The sequence below is a fragment of the Nycticebus coucang genome, unplaced genomic scaffold (genome assembly GCF_027406575.1).
Source record: "Nycticebus coucang isolate mNycCou1 unplaced genomic scaffold, mNycCou1.pri scaffold_69, whole genome shotgun sequence".
Taxonomy (NCBI): domain Eukaryota; kingdom Metazoa; phylum Chordata; class Mammalia; order Primates; family Lorisidae; genus Nycticebus; species Nycticebus coucang.
Genome location: NW_026515594.1, coordinates 219,482 through 240,764, shown reverse-complemented (window position 1 = coordinate 240,764; position 21,283 = coordinate 219,482). Strand labels below are relative to the sequence as shown.

General features: G+C 42.3%; 1 non-coding gene and 1 pseudogene across 1 annotated transcript; one reads left to right on the top strand and one right to left on the bottom strand.

The window, feature by feature from the left end:
- Positions 1–13,984: 13,984 nt before the first annotated feature.
- LOC128579582 (NAD kinase-like) lies at positions 13,985–15,332 on the bottom strand (annotated as a pseudogene).
- A 1,018-nt stretch (positions 15,333–16,350) lies between these two features.
- Positions 16,351–16,514, top strand: LOC128579592 (U1 spliceosomal RNA). Its single transcript, XR_008378213.1, has one exon. It is a non-coding gene; the product is annotated as a U1 spliceosomal RNA (small nuclear RNA).
- Positions 16,515–21,283: the final 4,769 nt, after the last annotated feature.

The following is a 21,283-nucleotide window of genomic DNA, read 5'->3' as shown; positions in this document are numbered from 1 at the left end:
TTAAACATACATATGTGGCAGAACAAGAGTGCTTGGATATTGATAGAAACTGTCCATATCAGAAGCTACTTATAGGAGATCTATCATTACTTATAGATAATTCTTGTTTTGTTGAGAGGTACTAAAATCTATATCTATGAAATGATACAGCTGTTCCACTCCTAGGCATTGACAAGGAAATGAGAACATATGTCCACTTAGAGATTTGTACATAGATATTCACAGTCAAAAATTAGAAACTGCCCAAATGATGTCCATTAACAGGTGAATGGATACATAATTTGTGGTATATCCACACAACATACACTACTCAGCAATAAAAAAGGACTGAACTATTGATAAACACAACCTAGATGGATCTCAAAATAATTATGCTGAATAAAAGAAGCCAGACAATACCAAAAAAAAAAAAGAGAGAGAGAGAGAGAAAGAGAGAAAAGAATATACACCATATGACTCCATTATATAAAACTTTAGAAAATGCAAACTGATGTATAGTGACAAAAAGCAGGTCAGTCAGAGCCTGGAGAAAGGGAGGGCTAAGAAGAGCAGAAGGATGAGATGTCAAAGGGACACAGGAAACTTGTGAGGGTGACAGTGATACCGTTGGGATATTTGTCCCCTCGTAACCTCATGTTGAAATGTGATCCCCAGTGTTGGAGCTGGGGCCTGGCAGATGGCATTTGGGTCATAGAAGATCCCTCCTGAAAGGCTTGGTGTCATCCTTTTGGTAACCAGTTCTCACTCTATTCATTCCCCTGAGATGAGAACGCTGAAAAGCCTGCACTCTCCTTCTCTCTCCCTTGCCTCCTCCTCTGTCTCTTGTGTCCTCTCTTGCCATATGATACTCCTGAGCCCCTTTGCCCTCTGCCATGATTGGAAGCTTCCTGGAGGTCCCCACCAGAAACAGATTCTGGCACCAAGCTTTTTGTACAGCCTGCAGAACTGTAAGATAAATAAACTTCTTTCTCCTTTTTTTTTTTTTTTTTGAGACAGAGTCTCACTATGTCACCCTCGATAGAGAGTCATGGCATCATAGTTCACAGCAACCTCAAACTCTTGGGCTTAAGCAATTCTCTTGCCTCAGCCTCCCAAGTAGCTGAGACTACAGGTGCCTGCCACAACACCCGGCTATTTTTTTTGTTGCAGTTGTTTAATTGTCCGGGGCTGAGTTTGAACTGCCCACCCTTGGTGTACGTGGCTGGCACCATAACCATTGTGCCTTGAGTGCTGAGCCATAAACCTCTTTCTTTTTTTTTTTTTTTTTGTAGAGACAGAGTCTCACTTTATGGCCCTCGGTAGTGTGCCGTGGCCTCACACAGCTCGCAGCAACCTCCAACTCCTGGGCTTAAGCGATTCTCTTGCCTCAGCCTCCCGAGCAGCTGGGACTATAGGCGCCCGCCACAACGCCCAGCTATTTTTTGGTTGCAGTTTGGCCAGGGCCGGGTTTGAACCCGCCACCCTCAGTATATGGGGCCGGTGCCCTACTGACTGAGCCACAGGCGCCGCCCAAACCTCTTTCTTTTTAAATTACTCAGAAAGGTAGACAGATACGTTCACTATCTTGATTGTGGTGATGATTTCACCAGGGTACACATATGTCAAAATATTAAACTACAGATTCATACAATTTACTATATGTCAATGATATTTCAACAAACCTGTTTTAGAAAAAATACAGCAGGTATTCAGGAAATATTTTTGGAAAGCATCAAGTGGATGAAAATGAAAATAAATGTTAAGAACACATAATCCTAAGCATGAACTGAATTGGGAACCCATTATGCCTTCCCTCATTCAACAATATCTTTTCTGAATGAGACAATATAGGATGGAAAGGAGGAATAAGCTATCATAAAAGATGGGCCCTTCATATGAAGAGAAAGAATCACCTATAAAAAGCTTCTGAAATGGACAATTGCTACCTAGATAAACAAATGCAATTCTTTTACCAGTCCCCTCAAAGTTGGGTAATTTCTTTGGACTCATCTTAGAAATCCGGCCTAATTTCTCCTTTTTATGTGATTTTCACTTGCCATTAAACACATCAAGTCTCTTTAGTTTGTTAAAAAAATTTTTAGAAATTAAGGATTCACCAATAGCATGTGTCCTCAGTCTATGAGTCTTGAATGAAAAGTCTCTTTCCTGGGACTCCTATATCCTTTGTCTTCCAATTTCCCACTGAGGTAGAAAAATTCACCATCTCTATTTCTTTCATCTCCCATGCTCTTCTCTTTGAAATCCTCAATTCCTGGCTCGGCGTCCGTAACACAGTGGTTATGGCTACAGCCACATACACTGAGGGTGGCAGATTTGAACCCAACCCTAAGCTAGCTAAACAACAATGACAACTGCAACAAAAAATAGCGAGGCACAGGGGTGTGCATCTGTAGTCCCAGTTACTTGGGAGGCTGAGGTAAGAGAATCACTTAAGCCCAAGAGTTTGAGGTTGCTCTGAGCTGTGATGCCACAGCACTCTACTGAGGGCGACATAGTGAGACTCTGTCTCAACAACAAAAAAAAATCCTCAATTCCTCTCATCATGATCAATTTTAGCATCATTCTAATAATATGAATACACCTGCTTCTTTCATAAGCTGTTATAGTCATGAGTCTCCTGCAACATGACCCCTTCATATTCAAAACCTAAGTTTTGAACAAAATAAACGTTCAGCATACACTTATGCCTAAGCAAAGTTAGCCCCCAGGACTTACCTCATTTCTACCAACTACCTTGGTTAAAATCACTGCCAAAGACACAGGAGGAGGCATGCAACCTACTGTCTGTAAACTGAAAAATAAAAGAAAATCCAATTATAAATATTTTCCATTACAAACAGATTTCTTAAGTATTCTAAAGTAGCAGAGCTGAGCAAATGAAAATAAGAGAATGTTTACTGATACACATATCCTGTTGGATTTAGACAATTGTACGTGAGTCAGCAGGCTTGGAAGATGCTGCAACCATAGGAGTTCTAAGCTTTCATTCTGTTCCAGGCATGGGTGATTTTATTTTTTAAGTTATTTAAGGGGAGGAGACAAGATGGCTGACTGAAGCCAGCTTTCCACAGAGGCTCCCATCCAGTAGGAGAGTTAAAGGACAAAAATTCAGCAAGTAACCTGGTGGATTTGAGCTGCACTAAGAGAGAAGGTTGAAGAATGCACGTCAACCCCGCTGAAGTGAGCTGCGACCACAAGGATATAAACAAAAGGTACAAAATCCATCACTAAGCGGACGAGAGTCCCCTCCCGCATGAGAACGGCTCAGAGTGCCCCACAAACAATCGGGCAGAGTTCGAAGGTCCTCCCACTACACTCCACGGGAGAGACCCTCTAAAAACTGGACCTATCTCCCCTACTAGGGTGCCACGGCGTCCTCCTGCCAGGTATAAAACTGTATAAACTGTATATAGTCTCTACCTGGAATTCTGAGCTCCCAGCACTCACCTTTACTCACACTGAGGTCTGGAGGCCAGTCCCGGTTGGCGGAGAGGGAACCGCACCTGAGTGGCAGTTCCCTGAGGCACAGTGTGACAGCCGTCTTTTGGTGACAATACGGCCAGGCATAAAACTGTGTAAAGCTGTGTGTGTTCTCAGCCTGCAACCCCAGGCTCCCAGCACTCCCCACACTCCCCTCTGCTCTTGCTCTAAGGTCTGGAGGCCTGTCCCCCAGGGGTCCAGACTCTTGGGCGATTGCTCGAGGGGTGTAGACAGTGCTGGGCTGCAGCCAGTTGGTGCAGACTCTGGGGTACAGGAGCAGAGAGAGGACGGTTGGCCAGAAGGGAGCTACACCAGAGCAGAGGTTGCCTGAGCCATAAAACAGCAGCCCTCTTTTGCTAGCAATACGGCTTACTACCGAATATTCTGAAGCCACACCCCCTGTCTCCCTGGGCAACCAGAGACTCTGAGTATAGGATTTGCCTGAGGCTACTCCAACTTGTAAACCAGGGAAACTCCCAGGGCAGGGCTGACCCAGAGGTCCACTTTACTAAACCTAAGATGCACCTGGCCCTCAGGGGATCGTCAGCCTATAAACAATACAAGAGCAAAGACAAGCTGATTTGGAACTCAATTCAGCTTCTCTTCTGCAGGGGAACCGCAGAGTTGTTCTGTTCTGTTCTGTCAGTAACATTAATCAGGGGAAAGACTGGACCTGAGTGAAAACCCCCCAAACTTCATCAAGTGCCCGAGGTTGTCAGGCCTCACCTCCTCCTGCTAGAGAGAGGCAGAGCGCAGCAGCCTGGCAGACTTCCTTGTGATTCAGGCACATAAAAACTCCTGGAGTACCAATTCACTACAGGCAACTGGGTCAGCCAACCCCAGGGCTATCAGTGACTGGGTGTGACAGAGTGCAAGGTGGGGAAGGAGGCAGCAACCTTCCCAGACTGATCTATTGGCTGGGTGGCTCCTCCTGACTCCACGCACCACTGGAGCAAGCCACACCAGAGTAGTCACCAGACCCCTGTGATCCAGTTCCCAGAGACCTCTTAAACTCTCTCACCCAAGACAGGTGCAGACTGAGACAACTGATTTGGACTTTTTGAACTGAACCAATTGCCTGAGGACAAATCAGGTGGTGCCCTGGGTGCACGGTGGTAGGAAGTTTGATTTTTCGTTTCCAATTGTTTGCCGGTGGGGGGTGGGGTGACTTAAATGCTGATATTTCTCCACAGCTGAGACTTCAATCCAGAGTATCTGTTTCACTAGGGTGGAACAGAAACCAGTTGAAAACAAGCCCCAGGGGAAAAAAATCAGAGGGAGTAAAACAACCATGGTGCGGAATCAGCAGAAAAACTCTGGCAACATGAATAACCAGAATAGATCAACCCCTCCCCCAAGGAAAGATATGGCAGATGCAATTGAAGATCCCATTCATAAACAACTGGCTGAGATGTCAGAAATCAAATTCAGAATTTGGATTGCAGACAAGATTAACAAAGTGGAATTAGGAATTCGAGGAGAAATTTAAAGGTTGTCTCAAGAATTTAACGAATTTAAAGACAAAACCACCAAAGACTTAGACACACTGAAGCAAGAATTTGCAGCCCTCAAAGATATGAAAAATACAGTAGAATCCCTCAGCAACAGAATGGAGAAAGCAGAAGAAGGATTTCTGACATCGAAGATAAAGACTTTGAACGCTCCCAAACTCTCAAACAGGAAGAGAAATGAAGAGCAAAAATGGATCATTCTCTCAGAGAGCTCTGGGATAATTCGAAGAAGGCGAATATCCGAATCATAGGAGTTCCAGAAACAGATGAAGTGGCCTCACTGGGCACAGAGGCCCTTCTGCATGAAATTATGAAAGAGAATTTTCCAGACATGCCTAGAGATTCTGAAATTCAGATAGCGGACAGCTTCAGAACCCCAGCATGACTCAACCTCAATAAGACATCCCCCAGGCATATCATAATTAACTTCACTAAAGTTAATATGAAGGAGAAAATCCTCAAAGCTGCCAGGAGAAAGAAAACCATTACCTTCAAAGGGAAGAATATTAGAATGACTGTAGATCTCTCTGCTGAAACTTTTCAAGACAGAAGAGGGTGGTCACTGACTTTTAATCTCTGAAAGCAAAATAACTTTCAACCCAGGATCTTGTATCCAGCTAAACTGAGTTTCATTTATCATGGAGAAATTAAACACTTTAATGACATTCATATTTTTTTTTTTGTAGAGACAGAGTCTCACTTTATGGCCCTCGGTAGAGTGCCGTGGCCTCACACAGCTCACAGCAACCTCCAACTCCTGGGCTTAAGTGATTCTCTTGCCTTAGCCTCCCGAGTAGCTGGGACTACAGGCGCCCGCCACAACGCCCAGCTATTAATGACATTCATATGTTGAAGAAATTTGCCATAACCAAACCAGCTCTTCAGGATATTCTCAGACCTATCCTCCATAATGACCAACCCAATCCTATACCACAAAAGTAAACTCACTCAGAAACTTCGGATCAAACTCCAATTTCTACACTGGTGAAAGGATAAAAAATGCCCACTGGACTTTTGAAAAACTCGATACCCAAAACTTCACCAGACTTATCAATATTCTCCATTAATGTGAACAGCTTAAACTGTCCTCTAAACAGGCATAGGTTAGCTGACTGGAGACAAAAACTCAGGCCAGATATCTGTTGCATACAAGAGTCACATCTTAACTTAAAAGATAAATACAGACTCAGGGTGAAAGGATGGTCGTCCATATTTCAGGCAAATGGTAATCAGAAAAAATCAGGTGTTGCAATTTTATTTGCAGATACAATAGGCTCTAAACCAAAAAGTAAGGAAGGAAAAGAATGGTCACTTCATATTTGTTAAGGGTAATACTCAGTATGATGAGATCTCAATTATTAATATCTATGCACCCAACCAGAATGCACCTCAATTTACAAGAGAAACTCTAACAGACATGAGCAACTTGATTTCCTCCAGCTCCATAATAGTCAGAGATTTCAACACTCCTTTGGCAGTGTTGGATCGATCCTCCACAAGAAGCTGAGCAAAGAAATCTTAGATTTAAGCCTAACCATCCAACATTTGGATTTAGCAGACATCTACAGAACATTTCATCCCAACAAAACTAAATACACATACTTCTCATCAGCCCACGGAACTTACTCCAAAATCGATCAATCTTAGGTCACAAGTCTAACCTCAGTAAAGTTAAAGGAATAGAAATTATTCCATGCATCTCCTCGGACCACCATGGAATAAAACTTGAGCTGAGTAACAACAGAAATCTGCATACTCATACCAAAACATGGAAGTTAAATAACTTTATGCTGAATGATAGCTGGGTCAGAGATGAGATTAAGAAAGAAATCGCCAACTTTTTGGAACAAAACAACAATGAAGACACGAACTATCAGAACCTCTGGGACACCACAAAGGCAGTTCTAAGAGGGAAATTTATAGCACTGCAAGCCTTCCTCAAGAGAACGGAAAGAGAGGAAGTTAACGACACAATGGGACATCTCAACCAACTGGAAAAGGAAGAACATTCCAACCCCAAACCCAGTAGAAGAAAAGAAATAACCAAAATTAGAGCATAATTAAATGAAATTGAAAACAAAAGAATAATACAACAGATTAATAAATCAAAAAGCTGGTTGTTCGAAAAGGTCAATAAAACTTTGGCCAACCTAATCAGGAAAAAAAGAGTAAAATCTCTAATCTCATCAATCAGAAACAACAAAGACAAAATAACAACAGATTCCTCAGAAATCCAGAAAATCCTTAATGAATATTACAAAAAAATGTATTCTCAGAAATATGAAAATCTGAAGGAAATTGACCGATACTTGGAAGCATGTCACCTTCCAAGACTTAGCCAGAATCAAGTGGAAATGTTGAACAGGCCCATATCAAGTTCGGAAATAGCATCAACCATACAAAACCTCCCTAAAAAGAAAAGCTCGGGACCAGATGGTTTCACGTCAGAATTCTACCAAACTTTTAAAGAGGAATTAGTACCTATATTACTCAACCTGTTCCAAAAGGTAGAAAAAGAAGAAAGACTACCTGACATGTTCTATGAAGCAAACATCACCCTGATCCCCAAACCAGGAAAAGACCCAACAAGAAAAGAAAATTATAGACCGATATCACTAATGAATATAGATGCAAAAATATTCAACAAGATCCTAACAAACAGAATCCAGCAACACATCAAACAAATTATACATCATGACCAAGTCGGTTTTACCCCAGGGTCTCAAGGCTGGTTCAATATACGTAAATCTATAAATGTAATCCAGCACATAAACAAATTAAAAAACAAAGACCATATGATTCTCTCAATCGATGCATAAAAAGCTTTTGACAATATCCAGCATCCCTTCATGATCAGAACACTTAAGAAAATTGGTATAGAAGGGACATTTCTTAAACTGATAGAGACCATCTACAGCAAACCCACAGCCAATATCATATCGAGTGGAGTTAAATTGGAATCATTTCCACTTAGATCAGGAACCAGACAAGGCTGCTCATTGTCTCCATTGCTTTTTAACATTGTAATGGAAATTTTAGCCACCACAATTAGGGAAGAAAAGGCGATCAAGGGTATCCATATAGGGTCAGAAGAGATCAAAGTTTCGCTCTTAACAGATGATATGATTATATATCTGGAAAACACTAGGGACTCTTCTACAAAACTTTTAGAAGTGATCAAGGAATACAGCAGTGTCTCAGGTTACAAAATCAACATTCATAAAATGGTAGCCTTTATATATACCAACAATAGTCAAGTTGAAAAAACAGTTAAGGACTCTATCCCCATTCACAGTAGTGCCAAAGAAGATGAAATATTTGGGAATTTATCTAACAAAGTATGTGAAAGATCTCTGTAAAGAGAACTATGAAACTCTAAGAAAAGAAATAGCTGAAAATATTAACAAATGGAAAAACATACCATGCTCATGGCTGAGAAGAATCAACATTGTTAAAATGTCCATACTACCCAAAGCAATATATAATTTCAATGCAATCCCTATTAAAGCTCCACTGTCATACTTTAAAGATTGGAAAAAACAATACTTCATTTTATATGGAATCAGAAAAAACCTCGAATAGCCAAGACATTACTCAGAAATAAAAACAAAGCAGGAGGAAGTACGCTACCAGACCTCAGACTATACTACAAATCGATAGTGATCAAAACAGCATGGTATTGGCACAAAAATAGAGAAGTAGATGTCTGGAACAGAATAGAGAACCAAGAGATGAATCCAGCTACTTACCATTATTTAATCTTTGACAAGCCAATTAAAAACATTCAGTGGGGAAATGATTCCCTATTTAACAAATGGTGCTGGTGAACTGGCTGGCAACCTGTAGAAGACTGAAACTGGACCCACACCTTTCACCATTAACTAAGATAGACTCTCATTGGATCAAAGATTTAAACTTAAGACATGAAACTATAAAGATACTAGAGGAGAGCGCAGGGAAAACCCTTGAGGAAATCGGTCTGGGTGAGTATTTTGTGAGGAGGACCCCCCAGGCAATTGAAGCAGCTTCAAAAATACACTACTGGGACTTGATCAAACTAAAAAGCTTCTGCACAGCTAAGAACACAGTAAGTAAAGCAAGCAAACAGCCCTCAGAATGGGAGAAAATATTTGCAGGTTATGTCTCTGATAAAGGTTTAATAACCAGAATCCAGAGAGAACTCAAACGCATTAGTAAGAATAGAACAAGGGATCCCATTGCAGGCTGGGCAAGGGATTTGAAGAGAAACTTCTCTGAAGGAGACAGGCATGCAGCCTTCAGACATATGAAAAAATGCTCATCATCTTTAATCATCAGAGAAATGCAAATCAAAACTACTTTGAGATACCATCTAACTCCAGTAAGACTAGCCTATATCACAAAATCCCAAGACCAGAGATGTTGGTGTGGATGTGGAGAAAAGGGAACACTTTTGCACTGCTGGTGGGAATGCAAATTAATACATTCCTTTTGGAAAGAGATATGGAGAATACTTAGAGATCTAAAAATAGATCTGCCATTCAATCCTGTAATCCCTCTACTGGGCATATACCCAGAAGACCAAAAATCACATCATAATAAAGATATTTGTACCAGAATGTTTATTTCAGCCCAATTCATAATTGCTAAGTCATGGAAGAAGCCCAAGTGCCTATTGATCCACGAATGGATTAATAAATTATGGTATATTTACACCATGGAATATTATGCAGCCTTCAAGAAAGATGGAGACTTTACCTCTTTCATGTTTACATGGATGGAGCTGGAACATATTCTTCTTAGTGAAGTATCTCAAGAAGGGAAGAAAAAGTACCCAATGTATTGAGCCCTACTATGAAACTAATTTAGGGTTTTCACATGAAAGCTATAACCCAGTTATAACCTAAGAATAGGGGGAAGGGGGAAAGGGAGGGGAGGGAGGGGGGAGGTGGGTAGAGGGAAAGGGATTGGTGGGATTACACCAGCGGTGCATCTTACAAGGGTATATGTGAAACTTGGTAAACGGTCTGTGAAGCTAGTGAATGATGCCCCATGAATATATCAATGTACACAGCTATGATTTAATAAAAAAAATTAAAAAGTTATTTAAGCTCTTATTACATAATTAAAACAGTGAAATTATAATGGGTATAGTCATTGAAAGATAACCAAAATGGTTACCCATTGGTAAGTGTATATAAGCTTAGGTTATTTTCAAGGAAATTAAAATTCTTTTCCTGCCGGTGTGAAAGCTACGCTTATAGTCCTGGTACTCTAGGAGGCCAAGGCAGGAGGATCCCTTGGCCCAAGAGTTCCAGACCAGCCTGAGCAAGAGTCAGACCCTGTTGCTAATAAAAAATAGAAAAATTAGCCAGGTGCTGTGGCAGGTGCTTATAGTCCCAGCTACCTGGGAGGCTGAGGCAGAAGGATTGTTTAAACCAGAAGTCTGATTTTGCTGTGAGCCAGGCTGATATCACAGCACTCCAGGAGTGAGACTCTGACTCAAAAAATAATAATAGGGCAGCGCCTGTAGCTCAGTGGGTAGAGCACCGGCCACATATACTGAGGTTGGTGGGTTCCAACCCAGCCCTGGCCAAACTGCAACAAAAAACTCTTAAAATAGAATAAAATAAAATAATAATAATAAAATCTTTTCCTTCCACTTTTTGTATAAGTCAGTCTTTTGGTAAAATTTAAGCTTTAAAACCACTCCAAAGTTCAAAAATATATAACAAAACCCACCCTACATTTTCGATTTCTTTTATCATTATCATTATTATTATTATTATTATTATTATTAAATCATAGCTGTGTACATTAATGAGATCATGGGGCACCATATGCTGGTTTTATAAACAGTTTGACATATTTTCATCACACTGGTTAACATAGGCTTCCTGGCATTTTCTTAGTTATTGGGTTAAGACATTTATATTCTACATTTACTAAGTTTCACATGTACCCTTGTAAGATGCACCGCAGGTGTAATTCCACCAATCACCCTCCCTCTGCCCATCCTCCCCCCTTCCTCTCCTCCCTCTCCCCCTTCCCCATATTCTTAGGTTATAACTGGGTTATAGCTTTCATGTGAAAACCCTAACTTAGTTTCATAGTAGGACTGAGTACATTGGATGCTTTTTCTTGCATTCTTGAGATACTTTACTAAGAAGAATATGTTCCAGCTCCATCATGTAAACATGAAAGAGGTAAAGTCTCCATTTGTCTTTAAGGCTGCATAATATTCCATGGTGTACATATACCACAATTTATTAATCCATTCATGGATTGATGGGCATTTGGGCTTTCAAAACTCTCATTTCATAAAAGACATTTTCATGTTGTAATACTGCATATCACAGAAACAGGCACGACACAATCAGGTATTTCTTGCATTCAGACTGTGTAGTAAATTCTAGTATCCAATTTGGTTGGTATTAAATTAGGTATGTATTCCCAAAATCACACATCTATTTTCTCAGATAGATTATTGTATGTTTAAGATAGAAAATAAATTGTATTATTTCTACCTTATACTTAAGATAGAAAATAAATTATCTTATTTTTAAAATAGACAATAAATTGCATGGCAAGCAAATGAAATTAATTATGAGTAGTAAATGCAAGTACTAAAAATAAAAAAAAAGTTAAAATTCATATAGAATATACCTTCCAGGAGTTCAAATAACTGGCCTAAGTGAAAAGTTCACACAGGGCATAGAGGCCAGAGAGCATCTGACTTAGATTTTGAGTGATTAAGATTACAGATTAAGTTGACCCTTGCACAACGCAGATTTGAACTGTGAGGATGCACTGACAGGTGGATTTTCTTCCACTTCTGTCACCCCTGAGAGAGCAAAACTAGCCCCTCCTTCCTCCTTGGCCTATACAACATGAAGTTGATAAGAATGAAGACCCATAAAATAAATGATGCACTTTCACTTAATGAAAAGTAAAATTATTTTCTCTTCCTATGCTTTTTTTTTGAGACAGAGCATCAGGCTGTTACCCTGGGTAGAGTGCTGTGGCATCACAGCTCACAGCAACCTCCAACTCCTGGGCTTAAGCAAGTCTCTTGACTCAGCCTCCCAAATAGCTGGGTCTACAGGCGCCTGCCACAATGCCCAGCTATTTTTTGGTTATAGTTGTCATTGCTGTTTGGCAGGCCCGAGCTGGATTCAAACCTGCCAGCTCTGATGTATGTGGCTGGTGCCCTAGCGGCTTGAACTACAGGCACCGAGCCTCCTATGCTTTTCATAATAATGTTTTCTTTTGCCTAGCTTTCTTTAAGAATAGAGTATACAATGCATATAACACACAGAATACACATACATTAACTGTTTATGTTATATGTGATATTATTATATATTAATGATAATAATAGGCTTCTGGTCACAAGGAAGCTATTTTTTTCTTTTTAACAAGTCTGTTTATTGAAAGGATCTGAAAATAGTAGTAAGGCTTTCAACATTTAACAAATTTTAAGATATTAACAATATGAAACATTAAGATTCACTTCAAAAATCTAGAATTGTCTAGATCATTCCAATCTCGTACTGCTTTAGGACAAAATTTAGCATTTGCTTTTTTGTTTAGATAAGGGACTGAAATTCCAAATACCACTGTCTCTGGGCCTAAAACTGAGGTACTGGGGCCCCTTCCCCTCAGCCTGTGGGTGGCAGATGGAGGTCCTGCTGGCACTCAGAGTCATGGGCAGACTCAGGACCTGGGGGGCCCCTCTGCCACTTCAGTGTCGCCCAGAATCATAATCAGCATCTTCAGACACTCCACTTCATCGATGCCGAGGGCATGACCTGCACCTCATGAAAGGGTCCTCATTCTCCTGTTCTCACCACTGAATGACGAGAGGGGTGATTTCTTGGGCAAACCTCTAAGAGCAGCTACTCAAAAACAGCCTCCTGCCTTTGGGACTCCTGTCGGAAAGCGCCCAGGGTGTTGCTCCCATGTGCAGACCACACCCCAGGCACCACACCACGCGTTCAAGAGACTCCTGGTTCTCTGCAGGGGGCTCATAGAAGTACCCTCACTGTTTTGTCTCAAAATTCTCATCGCAATTGTCCGGCTCAAACACGGCTCTCTCCTGGACCATCAGGGCTGCGAGAGGCTGGACAGCGCCAGGCAGGACACAGTGTAAACATCAGCAGGGTCTTCACAAAAGTGTGTACAAGAAAATATGTATTTAAGCACTTCAGAAAGTTTATAAGAATCTCTACAAAGTATATGTAGGATTTAAAACATCTTCCTGGGAGCTGAAGCTGCATGAGGAATGTGTATCAGCCCAGAATGCTTGACAGCCCTCTGGGAACGCTGGGCCACACAGCAGCTCTGGGAGGGGACCAGAGGCCTCTGGCTCAGCGCTGGGGAGTCCAGCAAGACTTGGTGCTGACCTGAGCAGGGAGGGCAGGGGCGCACCCAGCACTCTCCAGAAACCAGGGCAAAGCAGCCTGCCTCGCAGTTGGCACCCAGACCCCTCTGGGCTGTGGCTTGCCTAAGCTCCTCCCCAGAAGAGCTTCAGGAAGTGCAGGCCCAAGGGCAGAAGCATCATAGATGAAGAAGATTCTTGGTGGAGACATTTCTTTTCAATATCAAAGGACAGATGAAGTCTTCCTGACCTTTTGATTCAGTAGACTGACTTGTGGAATCACGGGGTGGTTGGGGGTGGGTGAGGGTGGGTCACAGGCAACCAGCACAAAGACCAGCAGGGGGCCTTGTGCAGACAGTCCTCAGCCCAGTTCTCACTTTGCTCCATTAGAAATATAAAAAAGATATCAGATTTAAAACATTAAAAGAAAAACATCTGATCTGGTCAACAAATGCAGATGCAGGCTTTTCCGACGACAGAGGCGGCTCGTGACCGATGGCGAGAGACAGACGTGTTCACACACGCACACATACAGGTTGGTCTGTGCCCGGAGAGCGCACGGGAAACCAGGAAGGGGAATGCAGACCCAGGAGGGTTCGGGGCTCTGGCCGGTGTGCCCGCACAGGAGCTCAGCCTAGCTCACACACCCACCCTCGCCCTCCTCCTCCTCAGGGAAGTGGGCCTGCTTCCAGTGCAGGCCCTGCACCAGGCTCTCAGACCAGTCGCTCATGGGGTCTCGCTCGCAGATGGAGGGCAGCGGGTAGCAAGAGGTAGTGATGCTGATGCTGTCTCCATGGCGGATCTCCTGTCTCTTCCGGCCGTCAAAGGACACCCACGCTGTGTTCCGTGCTTCTGGTGACAGCATGATCTTCAGCTCGACCCCTGCGGGGACCACGATGGGCTAGAAGGACAGCTAGTGGGGGCAGATGGGTGTGATCATGATGGCTGGCAAGTTGGGGTGGATCATGGAGGCCCTAGCCATGGCTGGTATGCCGTGCTGCCCATCAGGGTGGACATGATCACTCCATCGCCCTGCACTGTGGTGATGTGGTGTCCGTCCAGGTAGACGTCCACATTGGACAGGTATGAGGAGGGGCCTCTGTCGATCACCACCTCCTTTAGGACCTGGTACTGCATGGCCTGCTGCCCGGCCTCCGCATCCAGGCCTGCAGTGGGTGTGCTGTTCTCACTGAGCCTGTTGTGGATAGACACCTACCTGGCCCTGGGCTCCTTCACCACCCTGACATTCAGCCGACTCCGAAGGACAACAGCTGCATTCCCCTCTATCACCTGGGTAACTTGAGACTGAAAGTCCTCAAAGGCAAAAGGTGTCAGGAAGCCCAGGGAGCCGAGGGGGAAGGCCATGACTGGAGGCACACTGCCCTGGAACAGAGAGGATGCATACAGCAGGGTCCCATCCCCTCCCAGCCAGATGATGAGATCTATCTGATTGGAAATGTCATCATAATCTTCTCGGAAAGTGTAGAATTTCTTCTTCACTGCCCCAAAGTTTTCATCACTCACAATGGCAGGGTCTTCCAGCACCTTCTTTTCCACATACACAACCATGTTGCTCTCCTCCATGAGGTATGTGCAGAGCTCCTTGAACAGCTGCAGCAGGCTGGCATCGCGGACCTTCTTGACCACCAGAACACTCTTTGGAGATTTGCTCCATGCCAGCTGCTGGCTTGCAGGGTCCTGAATGTGCATGATGGTCTGAGGGTTCTACAGTACGCAGGCCTTTGGTCCAAAGGTGGTCACTGGGCAAGGCCCATGCAGACAGCATGTCCTCCTGAACTCGTTGGTGCTCCCCGGCTTGGGAGAGGCACACTGCGGGACTTGGCCCTGCCCCGGATGGGGTGGCCGTAGCTCCAGGCCTCCTCGCCATGGCACACAGAACAGCAGTACGTGGCCGAATCTGGACACAGCTCCTTGTTCACAGGCATTTTTTCTTGTTCCATTTCCATAGTCGATAAATGAGAACTTCAGTCAGAAAAAAACACTGATGCCATTAGCTGCGGGCGCTTGCGGGGCATCTACATGCCGGACCAACCTTGCAGGCCCCGCTACTGGCCGTCGCTACCTGGCCCTCCGTGCCCTGGCCGCCTGCCACCCCATGGCCACCCGGACCGGTGCCGGTGCCGCCGAGCAACAATGCACCGCGGTGGCCTAGTGCCCACAAGGAAGCTATTAGTAGTTAAGTGTTGGGGAAATCAAAATTATATTTGAATTTTCAACTGTACTAGGGACCAGCTCCCCTAAACCCAGAGCTGTTGAAGGGTCAATTGTACTTATATTCATTTTCGTAAGAACATACTGTCTAATCTTTATGCAATGAATTTACATTCTCTCTGAAATAAGAAAAAATGTTTTAATTTATTTTGACTGAAGCATAATAAAATATGTTTTATGGAATTTCCATTTCGATTCCATTCGGTATAACATAGTCTTCTTTTAAGGTCTATATTCCCAAGTGACACTCAAAGTAGTCTGTCCTATTATGAATTCCTAATCTCTGAGCCTTCCTTATGGTCCACTATTATCATCCCTGATACTTATTAAACATTTACCAATTGTAATAGTATTCTAGATACTATATATGTATGATTTCATTTATTCTTCAAAAGTATTTAAGATAAATACTATTATTATTCTCATTTTATTACAAATTGAAGTTAAGAGAGAAGTTAAATAACTTGTCCAAGCTCACAAAGCTGGTTGTCTAGGGTTAAGCTTTTATTCTGACATCCAGGGTGAAAGACTTACCTAGATCTCCCTCTCCAGCCTCTGTGCCTTCTATCCCCCCAACCACCAACACTAGAAACAGATTCTCTCAGATACTTTGCATATCTGTACCTTTTCTAACTTTCTCTCACTTATGACCTCTTCGCTTCTATGTACAAAAAGAGAATCTACTTATCTCTCCATCTTTAAAAAAAATCCCTAAACTATATATTTAATACATGTGCCTTCTATGGGTAGGATCCTACACCAAAAAAAATACTTACCTGGCAGGGGAGATACCATGATCACGAAGGTGGTTTTCCCAGGGCGAGGCTTATCCATTGCACTCCGGATGTGCTGACCCCTGCGATTTCCCCAAATGTGGGAAACTCGACTGCATAATTTGTGGTAGTGGGGGACTGCGTTCGCGCTTTCCCCTGATTTTAAAATAAAAAAAAGAGAAAGAAAAAAAACAACATTAAGACGTTCTTGCCTTCAAAGAGGCAGAAGAAACAATATACAAATATAGGTAACAACAAAATTATTACTACTGTCTCCTAAAGATACAATACTGCTTTTTCCTTCTTTTCTTTTCTTTTTTTTTTTGAGACAAGAGTCTCACTATGTGAGGCTTGGAAGAGTGCCGTTAAATCACAGCTCACAGCAACCTCAAACTCTTGGGCTTAAGTGATTCTCTTGCCTCAGCCTCCCAAGTAGCTGGGACTACAGGCACCCGCCACAACACCCAGCTATTGTTTTGTTGCAGTTGTCATTGTTGTTTTAGCTGGCCCAGGCCGGGCTCGAACCCACCAGCCTCGGTGACTATGGCTGGCACCATAACCACTGAGCTATGGGCACCGAGCCAATCCTACCTTTTTCATTGTAACTCTCTGTTGACCTTCTTGAAAGAGTACTCTACTCCAAGGCCCCATACATCATTTTCTCTTTACTCCTCTAAAATGGAACTTGTACCCCTCTACTAGTAAAAGTTGCAACCTTAAAAGTAATTAGACAACACAGGGACAGGACTCAGGTCTTATGTCTAACCAAGGGAGGCAACACAAGACAGCATGACCCAGCCTAATTAACTTTAGAAGAAAACAAAAATTGACCTCCTAGCTACTGGAATTCAGCTCATACCCCAAAAAGGAGGGGGATCCACAATCTGTCTCTTGATTAATGTTTTCCAAAATGACCAAAGCAAGATGCTGGCATTTGCTGATAAGGAATGTGGCTGCAAAGAAACCAAACCTATCTGGATCTAACCACCTCAAGCTAAACAGCCGCTCACACTGGCTTTACCCGACTTTCCCCTCATTATTATCTCATTTTAATGCTAAAAACCAGGCTTGGGGTGGAGATTTAAAATGCTAATGGGACATACAACACACGTAATAAAACTACATAAGCACAAGAAAATCTCCACCTCTACCTGGATACACATCACCCTTTTCCTGCCTCTTTATAACTCTCCCCTCCAGGAGCCAGACTGAGGATTTTTCCTCTGTGCTTTGTCCCTTGTGTTCAAACATGAGCCTCAAAAAAGCTTTGCTTGTGACTCTCCCTTTGCCTCTTAATGTCTATTCCAGGGAGAGCCCATGGGCCTGCAATGGTAACAAAACAGTGATATCCAAACCACCAGATCCAAAACCTTTTTCCATATTCATTTTGTGTACCTTCTTGCTTCTCAGGGCACTCTATTTTCTTGGTTACCTTCATACTTACTTCCTCATTATAATTTGTCTCTTGTCTTTTCAACCAGCCCATTCTGGTTGTTTGCTGGCTCTCCCACTTCCTTTCAAATTTTATTTTCAGCATATAGGAATACCACGTATGCAATATTTATTTGTTAATTAAACCTCAATAAAGCTAGAAAAAAAGGAAATATATATCCCATATTAGACATGCTTAGTTTGAGTCAAGGCAGTCAAGGCAGTTATGAATTTGGGAACGTCAGCTAGGGCTAAAAAGGTAAATTTGAAAGTATGAGGGACACTTACACAAATTTTGATATTCACAAAAACCAAGAAATGTAAAATCATTTTGATTACCACCTGTACTTTCTCAATATAGTCACTGTAACAGTCTGTGCACCTGTGTATTCTTGTAAACCATTTGTGAAACCACTCTTTTCACTCCTTTCACTTTTGTAGATGTGAACAGCTTCGACGGGGCTGGAGAAACTTCTTCCATGTACACACTTTTTTACTGTGGGGAACAGGAAATAATCACCTGAGGCCAGGACAGGACTCTGTGGACTCCAGGAACTAAATGGCGATGTCAGCTGTGTGGGCAGATACATTGTCATGGTCGAAGTTAGTCCCCTGAACTCCTGTTCTTATCTGCTATTCCTGAAGCTTCCCAAAAACTTTGGGTAGGCACATTGTCGTGTACCACTGTGCAGTGACAGTCCTTTGTTCCTGCAGAGGAACGGATCCAACATGACTGCTTTTGGAGAAGAAAGTTGCTGCTATTTTCTTCCCAGCACTTCAGGGCCACTTCACCTTTGTTGGTGGATTATCATTAGGAAAAGAAATCCACATTTCTGATGCTTATTCTCTGGACCAAACTAGTAACTCCAGGTTTCATCACCAGTAACAATGTCAGAAGTGCATCTCGACTTCCCTCCATCAGACGTGGCCGGCGTTTCTTCACACCATTCAGTGTGGATGTGCTTTTGCTCACCTGTCAAAGTGTGAGGCATCCATCGGGATGAAACTTTACCAACTTCAAGATAATCTTGCAGGATTTTAGACGCCACCGCTGATCCAATCTGTAGTGCCACTTCAGCGTCCTTAAATGTCACTGGATTGTTTTCACGAACCATTTTTCCACAGTAGCAATGTTTTCCTCAGTCACAGCAGTTGCTGGGTGTCCACGCCTTTCCTTGTCTTTCAGCAAAATTCGGCCTTTTCTAAATTCTAGAAACCACCAAAAATTGTCACATGGGAAGGAGAAAGGTCCTGAAAGCCTGTTATAAATGCTCCAAACTCTGAGATTTTAACCCACTTTTAAAATCGTAGAAAATCATCATGCAAAAGTTCTCTCTTCCCATCTACACAGCTGATGCCTGAGTGCCTCTTGGATGGAAAGAAATGAAGCCCTCCCTGCAACACCAATAAAGTGAGCAAGCTAGAACTCGCATGGGTATCTGAGAGGATGCTGCTGTCAACTGTATTTCTTGGAAATGAAATAATGGACCATAACACAGTCTCTCTCAAAACTTTCATGGTAACCTTCATATACCAGGTTGGGCAATTAGGTTCATGAGCTCATTCTAGAAAAAGTGCTATATACCTCCTTGCTGAATATCACTACAGTCACCTTTAAAGTACTCCACTTGGGAAGATATGCCCCAATGCCAGTGCCTCGTCCCCACTTCAAAGAAATTGAGGAACTCTTTTTCTGGAAAGATCATTAGAGCTGTCATTGTATGGCACATAAAAACATGCAACAACAATAATGAACACCACTCAGCAAACACTGCCACATGTTGACATAAACACAACTGTGGGACACTAAAATACCAAAGTTAGGAAACCTGCCAACGTTGGTGGCAAGTTCGCAAACTTAATTTTTAGACCTCATATGACAACCGCTCTGATGGTCATTCCAGAGAGTTCCCAAATTGCTTTGAAGGGTGGACTAGGCACCGGCATTGGTATGTAGCTTCCCAAGGGAACTACTTAAAAGGTGATTTTAGTGATTCAACAGTGAGGTGTGTAGCAATTTTTCTAGGATCAGTTCACGAACTTCTCAGACCAATGTACGTGTACATTGTGAAATGACTACCACAATCAAGCTAATTAACATATCCATCACCTCACAGTTGTTTTGGGGTTTGTGTGTGTGATAAAAACATAGAAGTTCTGGGGGCAAGACATGATTGCAAAAGGGACTTTACCTAACAAATGCAACCAGTGTAACCTGCCTTATTGTACCCTCAATGAATCCCCAACAATAAAAAAAAAAAAAATAGAAAATCTACTCTCTTGGCAGTTTTTAAGTATATAATATACTATTATTACATATAGTCACCATGTTATACAATAGATCTATAGATTGAATTTATATAATTTCTAAAATATCAATTTCCCCTCTTTATTAACCTATTTCTGTGAATGAGATCAGTTTTTTCCTAAAGATCCAGTTTGAATCTTTGGAGTTATATATGGTCCCACTTGCTCCTCAAAAAGCATTCCATCACCACCGCCATTCCCATTTAGATGCTTTTTATCCAAGTCTGGACACCCACAAATGCCTGCTGAATGTTTACTCTACCTACACTCTGTCCCTTTCACACAGCAAGGCATGGAAGGAGTATTGCTCAAAACACTTTTATTTCGATGACTGAAACATGATTCTGAGGTAGGAATACGCAACTCCCTCAAAAGTGGGTATTTTCGAATTGTGGAGTAGGAAAGAGACAAAACTGAGCTAAAGAAAAGCTTTCTCTAAGTGAATTGGAGCAAGTGCATACTCCTTTAAGTTTAACAGCTTACGGTGAGAATTGTATGCTTGTTTTATTTAGCATACTGAGATTCCAAGTACTACTCTTCTAATAATAAACCCAGGATAATGCTATCAGACTAATCTTCCTTCATGGTCACTTTTTAACATGTTCTTCTCCTGTTCAGCACTTTTAGGAGCGCTCTCCCTCTCTCTGTCATCCACAGCTTCAAACTAGGGCTTGGTGAATTGCGCTTTTCTGCAGACTGAACAAGTCAGCAGGCTATTCTTGTGTTTATTGGCCAACATTTCCAGTAATTGGTATTTGTAAAGAATACCAGTTTGGTAGGACATGAATAGATAGCCTATAATAGATATCCTGATCACGAATGTTTTGGAAGCACTAAGTTAAAAAATTAAAATTTTTTTGCTGCAAGGCTATCTTAGCCTGTATTTATCATTGGTGTGCTAATATGCATGGTAACCCAGTCCTGAGGAGAAGGTGGAGTTGCAGAATTTTCCAAATGAATCGACCCTGAACCCTTTTTTAAAAGGAGCATGCAGAAAATACTTTAGCAGGTACTGATATAGACACAGACGGGGGGCTTTGATTCTGTTTGTGAATGGATTGAGCTGTCTTCATTATAAACCCCACCCCCTTCCCCTGACCTTAGGCAAAAACTTTAGAAGGAATAACAACCTAATTTTAATAATAATTCACTTTGGCTGACTGTGATTAGAATTCATTTTGCATTTTTCC